The 17,045-nt window shown below is 41.1% G+C and overlaps 1 long non-coding RNA gene across 2 annotated transcripts in view; it reads right to left on the bottom strand.

Moving 5' to 3' along the window:
- LOC147578529 (uncharacterized) overlaps positions 1–4,407 on the bottom strand; it is an 87,098-nt gene extending 82,691 nt beyond the window's left edge. The window contains exon 1 of one of the 2 annotated variants that reach the window (XR_015255305.1): positions 4,261–4,407. This is a non-coding gene — a long non-coding RNA (uncharacterized LOC147578529). Of the gene's footprint in view, positions 1–2,415; positions 2,695–4,260 lie in introns of those variants that run through there. The other variant, XR_015255303.1, reaches the window with a different exon arrangement.
- Positions 4,408–17,045: the final 12,638 nt, after the last annotated feature.

The raw sequence follows: 17,045 nt of genomic DNA, 5'->3' as shown, positions 1-17,045 counted from the left end.
ACACAGCTGAAGCCCTCTGTGAACCCCCATTGTGTGCCCTTCTTTCCTCACAGTTCCCAATCCCTAGATCTGGTGCTTATCATTCCCACTTGTTTCTTTATGCTTTTATTTACATGTACCTATAAATAATATAAAGTATCAGTTTGCATGTTTTAAAAACTTTATTTAAATATCATTTTCCCCCTGCAACCTCAGTGTTTTTTTCGTCCAGTGTTGTGACTGAGCTTCATCCACTCCGGTAGTTTGCCGGAGCTGCTGTAACAAATTACCACAAAACAACGAAATGTATTCTCTCGCAGTTCTGCGGGCTAGGAGCCTGAAATCAAGGTGTCCACAGGGCTGTGTTCCCTCTGAGGCCCTAAGGGAGAATCCCTTCTTTGCCTCTTCTGGCTCCAGATATTCCTCAGTCTGTGTCTACATTACCCGAGTCTCTAGTTGATCTTTACATGGGCTTTTGCTCTCTCTGTCTCCCTCTCTTATAAGAACACTAACCAGTGGATTTACGGCCCATCTCTGTAATCCAGGATGATTTCCTCTCAAGATCTTTATGGGGCACCTGGGTGGCTAAGTCAGTTGCAGTTGAGCATCTGACTCTTGATTTCGGCTCAGGTCATGATCCCAGGGTCGTGGGATGGAGCCCCGTGTCGGGCTCTACACTGAGCGTGGTGGATTAACATTTGCTTAACATTTGCTCTCTCGCCCTCTCTCTCTTTCTCTTTATGTCTTTCCACCCCTCTGTTCCCTCCCCTGCTCGCACAGTCTAAAAAAAAAAAAAAAAAAAAATCCTTACGTACATCTGCAAAGACCCCAGATAATACGTGAGGGAGGCAGGTTTCCAACCCACGCATTTTGACCAACTCCCCTGACCACTGGATTACATGGCCTCTGAGCTCAGACAGCTGGGACTTCTGGTTATTTAAAAGATGAGCATTTAACTTGACATTGGTTTTAATGTGTAGCCCAAATAGGTGAAAACTAACTCGTTTGAGAGGTACAGTGTGAGGGAATGGTGCACTGGCTAGGGAGGCAGGATATCTGGGTTCTGGAGTCAGCCCTTCATTGACTTCCAAACCCCAAGTAACAGGATGTTGTTTTGTCTCTGTTACTCTTACAAGACACTTTACATGATTGAACCAGCAGGGAGGTCAGTGAGAAGAAATAACCCAACCCATTCCCTGGGTTTGGGCTGGGAATGCACAAGGGGATTTTTTTTTTTTTTTTTTTTAGCACTTAAATTTTTTTGATTACTAAAGCAAATAATCTTACAGAAATTTGGAAAATAGAAGGAAAATTATTTTTAAAAAGTTTAGCAAGCAGGAAGGGTGGGGGAGGCAGACAGACAGAATCCCAACCAGGCTTCACAAAGAGCCCCATGTGGGTCTCTAACTCATGACCCGAGCCGCAATCTAGAGTCCAACGCTTAACTGACTGAGCCACCCAGGTGCCCCCCCCCGATGGAAAGTTGCTTTCAAGCCCACTAATAGAATCCACTTATTTCTCACCTACACATTTTTAAAGTTGTAATCATTTGAATCTAGTTTTATAACCTACAATAGATCATTTTCCTTGTTGCTTCATAAATGATTTTTTAAAAGACAAGTATTTTTATCTCTATCTTACAGTTGCAGAAAACCCCAGGAGACTGACTTACCGAAGACCCCAGCGCTAGGAAGTGATAAAGCCAGGGACCATAAAGTAGTTGTAACTTACAATGCATAAAATGATGTAATTGTTACAAGGTTTTGTTTAGACATTAGAACATTTTTAGTAGATGTTTCCATGTCAGTACCCGGGTATCTGCCACTGCATAACAAACCACCCCAAGCCGTAGTGCCTTAAAACAATAACCGCATTTATTTTTCTTGTGAATATGTAATTTGGGCAGCTCTGAGCAAGGACAGTTTCTGTCCTACGCCATCATCTGGGGCGGCTTGAGACTGGTGGCTGAGGCCGGCTCAAAACTTGCTTACTCACAGCTGGCTTGTTGATACTGGCTGTGAGCCAGGACCTTGGGTGGAGCTGGGGCCAGACACCTACACACAGCCTTTCCATGTGGCTGCTTGGCTTCCTACCAAGATGGTGGCTGGGTTCCAAAGGCAGACATCCCAAGAAGAAAGAAAACAAGGTGAAAGCTGTCTCTCGTTTTGTGATGTTGTCTGAGAAGTCACACAGTGTATTGTACTTGTTAGAAGCAAATCACTGGGGCCAATTATGGTTCAAAACAGGGAGAAATTAAGCTGTATTTTTTGTTGGGAAGAATTTCAAATAACTTGTGGACATGTTTTAAGATTATCACAATTCACCCACTGCACATAAACTATTTACATTTCGTCCTACATGCAAAATACACTCATCACCTCCTCCAGCCACCCCCCCACCAGCCCGCCCTGTACCTAGACCCCTTAAACGCTGCACCTGCTGTAGCCTCACGCTCAGGCTTGAGGGTGTGATCTGGACACATGAATCAGGTCCAGCAGCAGAGGCTCCTTGGGTACTGTTCTCCAGACGAAGCTCCTGGCAATCTGAAGCCCCATGAATCAAGAGACAAGCCATCTGCCAACAGCATCTAATACACAGTGGTGGGACACGCCCAGGATAAGCACTGTGCACACTGCTGCTCAAAAAAGAGAAAAATGGGAGGCATGCAGCCACCGCTCTGATACCGCGGGGGAGCGCGGCGCCAGTTCAATTAGGCCTCAGTCCCACTTCCGGGACGTAGCTTTTGGCTCCGCCCTCCGCGCGCTCGGTTCCACCCTTGGAGCCTGTCCTTCTCCGCTGAAAGTAGCACGTTTGGGGCTAATAGTTGTTTAGGCGGCGCTCTGCCCTTAGGAGTCTGGGGACCGACGGCCTGAATGTCCCTCTCAGTCTAAGCCGATTGTAATTCTTGTAAAAAACATTGTAGGTGGGGCACCTGTGTGGCTCAGTCGGTTGAGCGTGGGTCTCCGGCTCAGGTCATGATCTCACAGTTTGTGGGTTCGAGCCCCACATCAGGCTCTGTGCTGACCAATTGCTCAGAGCCTGGAGCCTGCTTCAGATTCTGTGTCTCCTTCTCTCTCTGCCCCTCCCCCGCTCACGCTTTGTCTCACTCTGTTTCTCAAAAATAAATAAGTGTAAAAAAAATTTTTTTTTAAGAAACGCTGTAGGCTTCTTATCAATCAGTGGATAACTAACAAAGACAAAAGCCACTTGCATAAGACATAAGCCACTCGCTTAGCCCTTCTGTACCTTAGATTCTCCAAAGCTGTTGTCTGGTAACATCCTTTCGGTTTGCATGCCTTTCGTCTGCTTGCAAAGGTCGACGAAGCAACGCCTGAAACCTTTGTGAGGTCTTGCCAGTTTTATAGTCAACTGGTGGCTTTGCCTTTGAACTGTTTTCCAGGTAACACTCTGAATTTGATCTTCACCTGGAAGCCATTTCCTTTGCCATTTGGAGAGGCGGGGAAAGAGGAGCTGTTATTTATTTATTTATTTTAAATTTTTAATGTTTTATTTATTTTTGAGAGAGACAGAGACAGAGCTCAAACGGAGGAGAAGCAGAGAGAGAGAGGGAGGGAGACACAGACTCCAAAGCAGGCTCCAGCCTCTGAGCCGTCAGCCAGAGCCTGCCGCGGGGCTTGAACCCATGAGCTGTGAGACTGTGACCTGAACTGAAGTCGGAGGCTTAAACCACTAGGCCACGCAGGTGCCCCTGGAGCCGTGATTTTTGAATCCAGCAATTCCTGGCTCCTATACTATGTAACAGTTCTTTCTTATCTCTCTTCCTTTGCCTTTTACTATAGTCAGTTAGAAAACCCAGGCAGCACTCGGTGCTCTCTCCGAAAGTCTCCTTTGGCCATGCAGTTAATTTGTGTAATTTCTATTTTCCGTATAACCACAGATGACAGTGTTGCTGAACTTTCTACCACTATATGTCAGCTTCCGATAACATTTTCCTCACTTTCCTGTCAACCCTAACCAATGATGTCTCCAAAAACCGTGAAGCGTCCACTGACAGTTTCTTGAAGACCTTCCTAAATTCTAACTTCTGACTAGTCCCGAAGTCATTGCCGCATGTTTTCAGTTTTATTACGTTAGCAAAATCGGTTCCAGTTGTTTGTTGCTGCCTAACCAACCACCCCAACACTTAATGGCTTAAAACAGTGACAACATCCACTTATAATTTTGGAAGAACTCGGAGGAGACCGGTTATCTCTGCTGTGCCTAGTGTCAGCTGGGGTGGCTCAAAGAGTGGGGGCTAGAATAATCTGAAAACTCACTCACATGTCTGTTAGCTGATGTTGGTTGTCATCTGCAAGTTCATCCGGAACTGTTGGAAAACCTATGCATGAGCTTTCCTTGTGGTGGCTTGGCTTTTTTACCAAATGGTGAAATGGTTGGCTTCCAAGAGCAATCATTACAAGGGAGACAGCCAGGGGAAATTTAGTCTCAGAAGTCACATGGTATTATTTCTGCCACATTCCATTCTTTAGACATGAGTCACCGAGTCTGGCGCATATTTAAGGGAGCAGAAATGAACTCCACCTTTCAATGGGAGGAGTGTCAAAAACTTCCAGAAACTGTATAAAACCACCAATAAAAAGGTATTCTTAGCTCCATTTTACAGATGTAGAAGCTGTAATTCAGAAACGGACTTGCTGAAGATCTTACAACTAGTAAGCGATAAGGCTCGGGACCATAAAATGTACTTCACATATTTAATGACATAATATATAATGTACAACCCATAAGGTATTATAATGCTACAACATTTTACTTAGGAAAGCCGCGATGTAGATGTGTGAAGGAGAGAGAGACAAGGGCAGAAGTTTTCTAGCAAGTCTTTGCACATACAAAATACTCCAGTAATGCTAGAATATGTATAGAGCACCTGTCCATGCATGTAATAGCTGCAAAAATCCTCAGATGGCACACTTCTGGATTCGAAAGACTAAATATCAGTATGATCTCAATTGAGCTTTCTTAACTTCTTAACACAAGTAAAAGAACCACGTAGTTATGAATCAAGAACACTGTTGCATTTTTATATAATGAAAAATGAGTTCATTTCACTGTTAGTGTTTATTTAATGAATCAAAGTGTCACAGTGGCCAGAAATATCTTCAATCCTGACCTCGGAGCATCTAACTAGGTTTGACTTTCCACTCTCTACTTTGATGTACAATGCACTTTTACTTTACCACCCCTGTATTTGGCTAAGACAACTGAGCACAGTGAAGTTTCTTTCAAATAACATGACATTGTTTCAACTAGTTTGTTTTCCATGACCTTGGGCTCTTAGGAGTCTCATGAAATGGGAATGTGTTTACCAACTTTTGCCCAAAGGAATTTTTGTTCTCATCGTTAAATTTCTGATTAGTGGTCAGTTTCCCTTATTTAATACCTCATATTTCTTTTTCTTACATGACTTTTTTCTGTGTCTGTGACATCTGAGTGTCAGTACCTGTCCTTATGTGAAGATTTTTCTTTTTTTAAAAAAACTTTTTTAATGTTTTTATTTATTTTTGAGACAGAGAGAGACAGAGCATGAGCAGGGGAGGGGCAGAAAGAGAGGGAGACACAGGATCCAAAGAAGGCTCCAGGCTCTGAGCTGTCAGCCCAGAGCCTGATGCGGGGCTCAAACTCACAGACTGTGAGATCATGACCTGAGCTGAAGTCAGACGCTTAACCGACTCAGCCACCCAGGCGCCCCTGAACATTTTTCAACTAGTTTTTTACTACCGGTGGGCCTTTGAATTTTCTTGGTAAGCATGTTGTTGTGCAGTGCAGAAAAGCAATCAAATTATGATATACCAAAACCAAATGAAAATGCTATGTTTAGTAATGTATCTAAATATCTTCTGAGAAGTGTAAAAATTACTTTTCCTGACCCTATTATGTTCTTTATGGTCACGTTTATTCTGTGCAGTTTTTCTGGAACAAAGCACCAGTCTATTGATTTGGGCCCATGTTTCCTATATTTGTCAAATCCTATGATCTTACCATTATGTACGATATTAAATATTCAAGGACAAAGATGTTTGATTTAATCTCTCTCTCTCTTGCAATAATAGAAAACACAGGAACATTGTTTGGTTCAGATTGTTCTTGCCTGAAAAGAATAATGAATTGTACGTTGGAGGGGAAATAAGGCATTTAGACTATTAGGCTTGGGAATTTACTGCAATGATCAATTTTCCCCATTGCTTTTTCTCAGGGGTTCTCCCTTTTGTCCCCTTCCTCCACATCGTGCTAAGCCAAGTGGATTACAATCTCTAACTCTTCATTCACTTTATTTCTTACCCCAGGCTGACTCTTTTGTCACCTTTAAAAAGCCCACACTAATTTTCTCCTCTTCCTGGAACTCTCAATGCTTAGATTACAAAAGTTCTGCTCTACTCTTTTTTTTTTTATTTTTTTTTAAATTTATTTTTTTTTAATTTTTTTTTAATTTTTTTTTCAACATTTATTTATTTTTGGGACAGAGAGAGACAGAGCATGAACGGGGGAGGGGCAGAGAGAGAGGGAGACACAGAATCGGAAACAGGCTCCAGGCTCCGAGCCATCAGCCCAGAGCCGTCAGCCCAGAGCCTGACGCGGGGCTCGAACTCACGGACCGCGAGATCGTGACCTGGCTGAAGTCGGACGCTTAACCGACTGCACCACCCAGGCGCCCCTCTGCTCTACTCTTAAGGTCTGACAATTCTGGATAACTCTGTGCTGAAGCATGGCAATGGTGGTATAAGCTAAATTGAGGGCAAGTCTATAAAATAACACAGATTCATAGCATTCTAGCATGAGCCTAGGGCAGTGCCTACAGATAATGCCTATGCACAGAGGAGCACCTCCATGAATATCAGTGAGTGAAAAAGAAGGGCCTGTTTTTTCAGAAGATGGAGGGATCAAGTGGCTTGTCCAAGGTTACATTCCTGGACCATGACGGAGTTCTTACAAGAATCCAGATCTTTCTGTTTTATCCAGTTGAGAAGATTCGATACTGACCAGCTTCGGGTAATTTACATTACTTTTGAAAGCCTTGAGAATGTTGATGCCTCCAGATCTGAGGATCATCAGTACTGCAGAACAAATGGGTCCTCAGGCCAGTCTGGTGTCTGACCAAGTTGGGCTCTTGGCAAATGCTTTGGTTCCTCTTTCCTGGTGTTGAGAAATTACTTATCTTGGTTTTAAAAATATTGCTTTTATTTCTTGTTAAATGAGACTAAACAAAGATTTGGATGATGTCAACTGGACAGATGGATTTCTGATAATACATATTTTTAAATATTTGTGATTTTTTCTTAACATAGATGCAATACATGTTGATTGTAGGAAATACAGATAAAACAAAAAGATATTTAAAAACTTTTTTTAATGTTTATTTATTTTTGAGAGAGAGAGAGAGAGAGAGAGAGAGAGAACAAGTGGGGGAGGGGCAGAGAGACAGAGACACAAAATCCAAAGCAGGTTCCAGGCTCTGAGCTGTCAGCACAGAGCCCAATGCGGGGTTTGAACTCATGAGCTGTAAGATCATGACCTGAGCTGAAGTTGGATGCTTAATTGACTGAGCCACCCAGGTACCCTAAAAAGAGAGATATTTAAAATATCCATTATCCTACACTGTCCCAGTGAGAACCATATAACCATATGTGTATAGATAGATAGATAGATAGATAGATATAGGGAGAGAGAGAGAGAGAGAGACATAATGCACATTAACATTTACAAATTGTTTTATATAATATTTATTTTTCTTAATAATATTTTATGAACAGTTCTCCATATTGTTAAATACTTACCTATACAATAATTTATGGCCACATAGCTTTTTATAGTATGACATTGTATTTGTCCACTCTCTTTCTATCGTACATTGTTTCCAAAGATAAGAAATCTTTATTTTTTTAAAGTTTATTTATCTTGAGAGAGAGAGAGAGAGAGAGAGAGCACACACATGCGCATGAGTGGGGGAGGAGAGAGAGAGAGAGGGAGAGAGAGAATCCCATGCAGGCTCCACTCTGTCAGTGCAGAGCCCAACATGGGGCTCAGTCCCACAAACTGTGAGATCGTGACCTGAGCTGAAATTAAGAGTTTAACTGAAGGAGCTACCCAGGCGCCCCAAGACAAGAAATCTTTAAAGATGATTTGCCATACCGATGAGCACCACAGTAGTGATTCTCAGTCTCCTGTTGCACCTCACCTGCAGTCCAGTGCTCTGGATGTAACAGGGAATGAAAGAGAGAGCATGGCTGTGTGCATTGTGTTGCCTCTGGGAACCAGGATCCACCAGACCTCTGGGGGAAAATGGATCTTGAACATCTGACCTCAGTGCCCTTTTCCTAATCCGTGGAGGAAAAAAGATTTTCATAACCTGTAGATCTTGCGGGGTTTTCTTCTCAAAATCAATCAAATATTGGTACTTGGTAAGATCAGAGTCAGGGAATTGAATGGGAGGTGAGGAGAACAACTTTATAAATGTAATATCATTTTGCAGGGTAGAAATAGAATGTTTTAAAAATCTTTTTAATGAAACAAAGAAACATATCCAGCTTTGCATGCTGATTTAAACTGATAAACTACATGTTAGGGAGAGATGGGTGTGTGTGTGTGTGTGTGTGTGTGTGTGTGTGTGTGTGATAGAGAGAGAGAGGGAAGAGAGAGACTGGGCGTGGGAGTGGAAGGCCAGGGATAATTTTCCATCCATGGGGCCTGAATCATGATCACCACTCCAAACTTTTGCACATGCTTGAATTATACTTGTACTTTTGCTCCTTCTGGAGTGAGTAAAGTCACACTTAAAAGCTGTTACTTCTTCCCTTACCTCGGCCCTCTTTTGCTTTCCTTCCTCTATTTGAGTGTTCCAGGTGAGTTCATTGGGCCCAGAATCTTTCATAGTCGGCCCCCTAGTCAGAGACATGAGGCGAAAGAGGAGTTCTGATAGGAGAGAGAGGGAGCTGGGTCAAGCTGGGAGAGGCAAGGATGCTTTCACCCCTCTCCACTTTCCCCCAGCTGAGCCACAGTGGAAGAGGAAAGAACAGTGATAGAAGTACATGTAAAACATTTATATGGACTGGGCTCCAAGTTAAATTTCTACCATAACATTGACCAAAAGGAGGAAATGCTTATGTAAGATTCTGATCCTGAGGCTGAGGACCAGATGTCCTTCCAGTTGAAACAGAAAACCCATAGGACTCCACTCAGCCTAGAGATTTCCCAGGTATATACCAGTAGATATTGAACCAATCAAAGATGGCCAAATGTACTTAAAAGTCAATGAGAAAGCCTCCTCTGCTTCCAAAAAATCCACCTTAATGGGGCATTTTTCAATCACTCATAGACTTCCTCTTTTTACCCCATAACCTTCATTCGTCCTTCACACATCCTCAGGTCTCTACCAGAAGGAAAGTGATGGTAGCTGACTCCCTAACTATAGTAAGATCTGAATAAGAAAACTTAGGTGATATCACATGTGTTCTTTGTCTTTTTTTAAAAAACAAAATATGCCTACCCTCTTATCCAGATTTGCAATATACATTAGCATATTGGGCTACCTCCAATAAGAACAGAGATTGACAGACTGTGGGAACCAATACATCTCACTTATCCAGCATCCTTTCCACCCAAATTTGCCCGTCTTTATAATGGGTGTCCTTATGGGTTGTGTCTCCCTGGTGAATGAGGAGGGCCGTGTTCAGCTCATACTGTCTTCCCTTTTCTAGCTGCCTAAAGCTTAGCACTCCATAATTAAAAATTTCTTCTCTGGGATCCAAGACTGTTCCCTATGCAGATTATCATGGAAGAAAGTCCACATCTCTGTGAGAAGAGATATGGACCCAAGGGCGGTATACAGCAAGAAGTCATCTTAGGTCTTCTCTAAGAGGGCTACCTAAAAAGGCAAAAGACCCTCTTAAAGTAGAAATGCCATCGATATCACCAGATTTCTAGGTGCTAGCTAAGGACAGAGTAAGTGCCTTGTGGACTGGAGATGAACTTTTTGCCCAACAGCCTCTGGATCTGCAGGCCTCTCCCAGTGTAGCAGTGGCCTCTCTGCCTCCACCATTTGAAAAGCTAACTAGCCTGTCTCTCCACCCTTTATGTTTTCCAGGTGGAGGCAGACACTAGTCCACTGTGGACACATATTAAGCTCTCCAAGTGGTTCCAAGAAAATTCCTTCATATTAGAGGTGCCCTCTCCAGTCTTCATCTTGCCATGCACATTAATATGAATGGCTTTTGATAAGAGCAAAATAGTAGGGTTAGGGAACTGAGAAACTGGGGAGTGAAGAGATTTTTTAAAAAATGCCAGTGAGACAGGAAGGGAGATTTAATTCAGCTTAGGGCCAAACAACAACCCCTTCTGTCTGACCACAAAAGGGATAGCAGCTCTCACCAGTTCTGCTGCCCCATGCTTGTTTTTCTTATCCACCACTGACCATCTCTCTTGCTTTCATAGTCTGCTTAGCTTGTTGATTACACTTTCATAAACATTCAACATATATCTATCTGGCCCTACCATAAGCCTGGGAGTACAAATCCCAACTCTCCAACACTTCTAGAAATCAGGGAGGGAGAGATAATGAGCAATAGATACAGCCTGATAAAAAGAGCTAGTGGCCGGAGCAGGATTCTTTGAAGGCTCTGAGGAGAAATGCTTCACTCAGACCAAGGGGCGGTGGGAGCAGGAGCAAAGAAGAAGAAACAGGAACCAGGGAGGGTTTTTCCTAAGTAGCGATTTCCTGCTAGATGTAGGACCAATCTCTGTTCTAAAATAGCTTACAAGATGGTCAGGGTCTGGTAAAATAGACCTAAATATCACCATGCCTTGTCTGCCCAGCTAAAGTCAACATTTCCTCTAAAACCCAGATCAGGTTTACCGGCTTTAAGAATAAGCAAACTAAATTCAGTGTGACCACAGCAGCTTGAATCTAAGGAGAGAACCCTGGAAAGAAGAGAGCTTCTAAGCATAGACTTAAATTCTGCACAAAAACTCTACTCACATCTCTGGCTAACCCTGAGCTATACATAGCATAGGGCAAACTAAGTGACCGATCTAAGACTAAACGAACAGAGCAGAGATTTCAGCTGCTGCTTGCTTCAGTGTAAACAGAGCGTACAGATTGAGTCGTAACCAACGTAACTGCTTATTAAAACAAAAGTCAATTTTCTTTAGAGGAATATAACATAACCTGCAGACTCTTCAACCACACTCAATGTCCAGCGTACAATAAAAATTGTTAGACATACAAAGAAATAGCTAAATGTAGCCCATATTCAAGAGAAAAGGGCAACCAATAGAAACTCATCTCAAAATGATCCAAATGAGGCAGACAGTGATATTAATAAACAAAGATTATAAGGCAGCTATTGTAACTATGCTCAGGGATATAAATGAAAATATGCTTGTAATGAATGGACAATGAAATCCATACCAAGACACATCAGAATCAAACTTCCAAAAGAAAAAAGACAAAGACAAAATCTTGAAAGCACCAAGAGAAAAAACGCACCCTCCTTATAAAAGAAAAACAATTTATTAAAAAAAAATTTTTTTAATGTTTTATTTATTTTTGAGACAGAGAGAGACAGAGCATGAATGGGGGAGGGTCTGAGAGAGAGGGAGACACAGAATCCGAAACAGGCTCCAGGCTCCGAGCTGTCAGCACAGAGCCCGACGCGGGGCTCGAGCCCACGGACCGTGAGATCATGACCTGAGCCGAAGTCGGACGCTTAACCGACTGAGCCACCCAGGCGCCCCAAGAAAAACAATTTAAATGATCACAGATCTCTTATTAGGAACTATGGAGCCCAAAAGGAACAAACAGCATTGCATTTCTCAAGTGCTAAAAGAAAAACTATCAACCCATAATTCAATATTCACTGAAAATGTCTTTCAGAAATGAAGAGGAAATAAAATCATTCTCAGACGAAGGGAAACTTAAGAGACTTGTTGCCAGCACACTTACCCTAAACGGATAGCTAAAGAAAGTTCTCTATACCAGAAGGAATCTTGGAACATCAATCAGGAAGGAAGAACAATGAAGAGAGTAAACAGATGAGACAAATACAAATTTCTTCCTCAATGCGTTTTCTAAATTTTCTTTGATGGTTGAAACAAAAATTATAATACTGTTGGATGTGATTCTTAATAGGTAGAAGAAGTATTTAAGATAACTACATTATAAATGGGGAGGGTAAAAGGATGTAAACGGTATGGGGGGAGAGGTGATGGGTGTGAATATAAAGGAGTAACATGAGAAAGATCTTTGTGGTGATGCAAGAGTTCTGTATCTTGGAGATGTCTGGCTGGCCCAGCAGTAGAGTAAGCAACTCTTAATCTCAGGGTCATGAGTTCAGGCCCCGCTTTGGGCATGGAGCCTACATTATTATTTAAAAAAAAATTTTTTTATGTTTTGTTTATTTTTTAGAGAGAGGGAGACAGGGTGGGAGCAGGTGAGGGGCAGAGAGAGAGACGGAGACACAGAATTGAAGCAGGCTCCAGGCTCTAAGCTCTCAGCATGGAGCTCAATGAGGGGCTCAAACCCACAAACTGTGAGAACATGACCTGAGCCGAAGTCAGACACTTAAACGACTGAGCCACCCAGGCGCCCCATGGAGCCTATTTTAAAATAAATAAATAAAGTAAAAAAAAAGTTCTGTATATTGACTGTGGTAGTGGTCACAAGTCTACACATGATAAACTATCATAGAACTATATACACACATTGTATCAATATCAATTTTTATATCGTGTTATTCTTTTTTTTTTTTTTTTTAATTTTTTTTTTTCAACGTTTTTATTTTTTTTTATTTTTGGGACAGAGAGAGACAGAGCATGAACGGGGGAGGGGCAGAGAGAGAGGGAGACACAGAATCGGAAACAGGCTCCAGGCTCCGAGCCATCAGCCCAGAGCCTGACGCGGGGCTCGAACTCACGGACCGCGAGATCGTGACCTGGCTGAAGTCGGACGCTTAACCGACTGCGCCACCCAGGCGCCCCTATCGTGTTATTCTTATGTAAGATATAACCATTGGCATGCAAACTGGATCAGGAAGATACAAGACATCTTTGTACTATCTTTGCAACTTCTTGTGAATCTATAATTCTTTCAAAATAAAAAGTTCTTTTAAAAGTAAAGAAGAGGGAATATATAATACCTACACAAATGTAAAATAACTTGAGTTTTCATTTGCTTAAAAACGTATATAGTTTTTAAACACTAACAGAACCTCAATGACCTGGGAACAATATCAAAAACGCAAACACATTACAAGTGGAATTCTAAAATGAGAAGAGAGAATGGGGCAGTAAAATATTTGAAAACATAATAGCTAAAAATGTCCCAAATTTGATAAAAGACATCAGTTTATAGATTCAAGAAATTCAATAAACTCAAAGCATGATTAAAAAAAAAAAAAAAAGCCTAGGGGAGCCTGGGTGGCTCAGTTGGTTAAACTTCCGATTTCAGCTCAGGTCATGATCTCACAGTTCATGAGTTCAAGCCCCGCATTGAGCTCTGTGCTGACAGCTCAGAGCCTGGAGGCTTCGGATTCTGTGTCTCCCTCTCACTCTGCCCCTTCCCCATTCGCACTCTGTCTCTCAAAAATAAATAAACATAAAAAAATGTTTTAAATAAAAAAATTAAAAATTAAAAAATTAAAATTAAAAAAAATGGCTTACACCCAGATATATCACAATTAAACTGCTGAAAACCAGAAATGAAGAGAAAATCTTGAAAGCAGCCAGGAACAAAAGACACATTATATACACGGGAACAATAACACAAAGGACTACTGTTTAAACATCATAAATTATTGAGGCCAGAACACAGTAGAAGGACATCTTTAGAGTGCTGAAACAAAATGTCTGCCAACCCAGAATTTTATATCTACTAACTAAATTCTTCAAAAACAAAAATTATATGGATATTTTCAGAAAAATGAAAACAAGAAGACTTTATCATCAGCAGACCTGCACAAAAGAAATACTAAGGGAAGTTCTCCAGCAGGAGGGTAAATGATGCCAGTTGGAAACGGAGACTTCAGGAGGGTGATGAACACTGGAAATGATAAATATGTGGATAACTTTTAGAAGGCTATTTTTTTTAATTTCTTCATTTCTTTCTTTCCCTTTTTTGTTGTTTTGGTAAGAAGACTTTCTAAATTTGAAATATAGCCTGAGCAACATGGATACAGTACTTCTTTATTTCTTTAAATTACATATGATTATATAAAGCAAAACTTTTTTTTTTTTTCAACGTTTTTTAATTTATTTTGGGACAGAGAGAGAGCATGAACGGGGGAGGGGCAGAGAGAGAGGGAGACACAGAATCGGAAACAGGCTCCAGGCTCCGAGCCATCAGCCCAGAGCCTGACGCGGGGCTCGAACTCACGGACCGCGAGATCGTTACCTGGCTGAAGTCGGACGCTTAACTGACTGCGCCACCCAGGCGCCCCTAAAGCAAAACTTTTAACTCTGTTATTGGTTTATAATATATGTAGCTGTAACGCACATGACAAGAGTACAAAATTGGTTCAATGTTCATAAACCAGTGTATTTCACCATTATATTAACAGACCTAAGGAGAAAAACAATATGATTATTTCAGTAGATGCAGACAAACCTTTTGACAAAATTTAACCAATTCATGGCTTTAAAAAGAACTCTGCAAATGAAAATTTTCAACCTGATGAAGGGACATATGACATATTTAATGATAAAATATTGAATGCTTTCCCTCTATGATAGTGAACAAACTAAGAATGTCTACCCATGCCAATTCACTGATGTTTGTAACATTTTGAAATGTATAAAAATTTAAGATGGGGTATTTGATGAAGAAAGGGATGAATAAATAGAAATGTGATAAAGCAAACATGGCAAATTGCTAATTATAGACTCTAGGTGGTAGGTACCTATATGTTCACTCTATAATTCTTTCAGCTTTTCTGTATGCTTGAAAATACTCATAAGTTATTGGAGAAAGTTATTGGTGCAAAGTCCCACCTTAAAAAAAAAAAACTGTTTAACTTTGTTTAATTCTGTGTTTCCCAAACTTCTTTTTTCAGCAAAACAAACAAAATCCTTAAGGAAAATGTAATAAACCCTACAGAACACATTCTGGAAAATACTTCCTATTTGGATTTAGTCTACACCCAATTAAGTTTTTAAAATAAGAGTCGTGTATCACATCCATTGTTGCATAACAACCCCCCGCCTCCAAACACAGTGGCTTAAATAAGGCTTATTTATTATTTCTCATGATTCTGTGAGTTGACCGGAGTTCAGCCGGGTAGTTCTGCTGATCTCATTTGGAATCTCATGCATGTGAGCTCATCTGGGGCTGGAACACCTAACATGACTTCTTATTCTCTAGGGTCTCTCTTTGGGTGGCCTTTAAGGGGCCTAGACCAGACTCCCTCAACAGCATACTGGATGGGTTCCAATGGGAGGAAATAGAATGTGAGTTCTCTTAAGGCGTGGGCTCAGATTCTCAGAATGTTGCTTCTACATTCCATTGGTTAAAGGAAGCCAAAAGGCCAGCCCAGATTCAAGGGAAGAGGAAATAAATTTATCTCCCAGTATAAGGAGCAGTGTGTGTGTATATGAGGAGAAGAGGAGCTGATGTGGTCATCTTTGGATATTATCTATCACAGTGGCATACCAGAATTTCCACGCTGCCTTATTAAAGACACTTAAAATTTATAAGGGAATAGATAGTTGTTTACATTACAGTTTCAGTCTTTGTTTTCTGGATTACAAAGAAATTGTTAGGTAGCAATTTTGAAGTGCACTGGAGTATTGGTTTGAGGGTATAGTGAAAATCATTGAGATCTCCCATGATTCTGAGGAGCAGTCTCCAAGGGAACTGGAACTGAATCCATAGCAACCTTGAGGAACACTCAGCAGCATTTCATGGATCTTCACTCTAGTACCTGCCATTAATTTGAGTTGGCCACCCTCTCCAAGACTACTCCACTGCCCACTTGTGTTTCCTATTATGACCTGCCAATCCTTCCTCTCTATCATCAGTATTTTCTCTTCATCACATAGTTCTTGATTTCTTATCATTTTAGCCTGTCATGAACTCTCATGGCCCCACCTAATGGTCTAGACCAGGGATTGGCAAACTTTGGCCTGTGGGACAAATGTGGGCTGCCACTGTTTTTTGTAAATAAAGCTTTATTGGAACACAGTCATACTCCTCCATTTACTATCGTTTGTGGTCTCTTTTGACTACAATGGCATTAGTTGAGTATTTGCCACAGAAACCATGCGGTCCACAAAACCCATTTGGCTCTTTGTAGACAATTTCCTGATCTCTGGTCTAGATTTCCTCATGGCTCCTGTAACCAGCCATTCATTTAACTTCTGTTCTGACTTATTCTTGAAGTATTTCCCAATTCAAATTCTTGGAAGGGACAGAGCCCAAATCCTCTGAAGTCCTCCTTCCTCAATCTGAAAGGAAATGAAAGAGGATATTTTCATTTCATACCAGGCTACTTCATAGTATGTTGGTGAGCTGTGAAAAGTCTACATGTGGGTGATGTGTTTTCTCCCACTAGCATCCAGTTAGCTGTGGCTGAGGAAATGCGGGTGGTCAAAAAAACACAGCTATGTTTGTAAGGCTGGGCATGGCGGACAGTGTAAATGTCCAGTACAACCGCAAATTAAATTAAATGAGCTAATATATGTAAAATTACGTGTTAATGTATTTGAGCCATATAGTCATAAAGTATCAAAAGTACTTGCCAATTAAAATAAATTTAAAATAGTATACAGTTCTCTGAAAATAAGAATACAAAATATGATGGAACATAAAAAATCAATTCACATGCAATATTATAGCTCTATTGCATATTGTATATATAATATTAATTATGTTATTATAGCTAGACAATTTCTCAGGAGACAAAAAAAGGCTAACTGAGTGATTAAGACTGGAGGAGTACTGATTACTCAGATGCGACTAGTCAACAATTCATCCATAATGAGTTATATACTTTCTCAAGGACAAGTTACTGTAAACAGAGTTCTGTAATAACCAACTCTTTTAATAGGCTCTCCTTCCATGC

The sequence above is a fragment of the Puma concolor genome, chromosome C1 (assembly GCF_028749965.1).
Source record: "Puma concolor isolate L17-30 chromosome C1, mPumCon1.1.hap2, whole genome shotgun sequence".
Classification (NCBI taxonomy): domain Eukaryota; kingdom Metazoa; phylum Chordata; class Mammalia; order Carnivora; family Felidae; genus Puma; species Puma concolor.
Note: the sequence above shows the minus strand (reverse complement) of the source record. Positions and strands in the feature narration are given on the sequence as shown.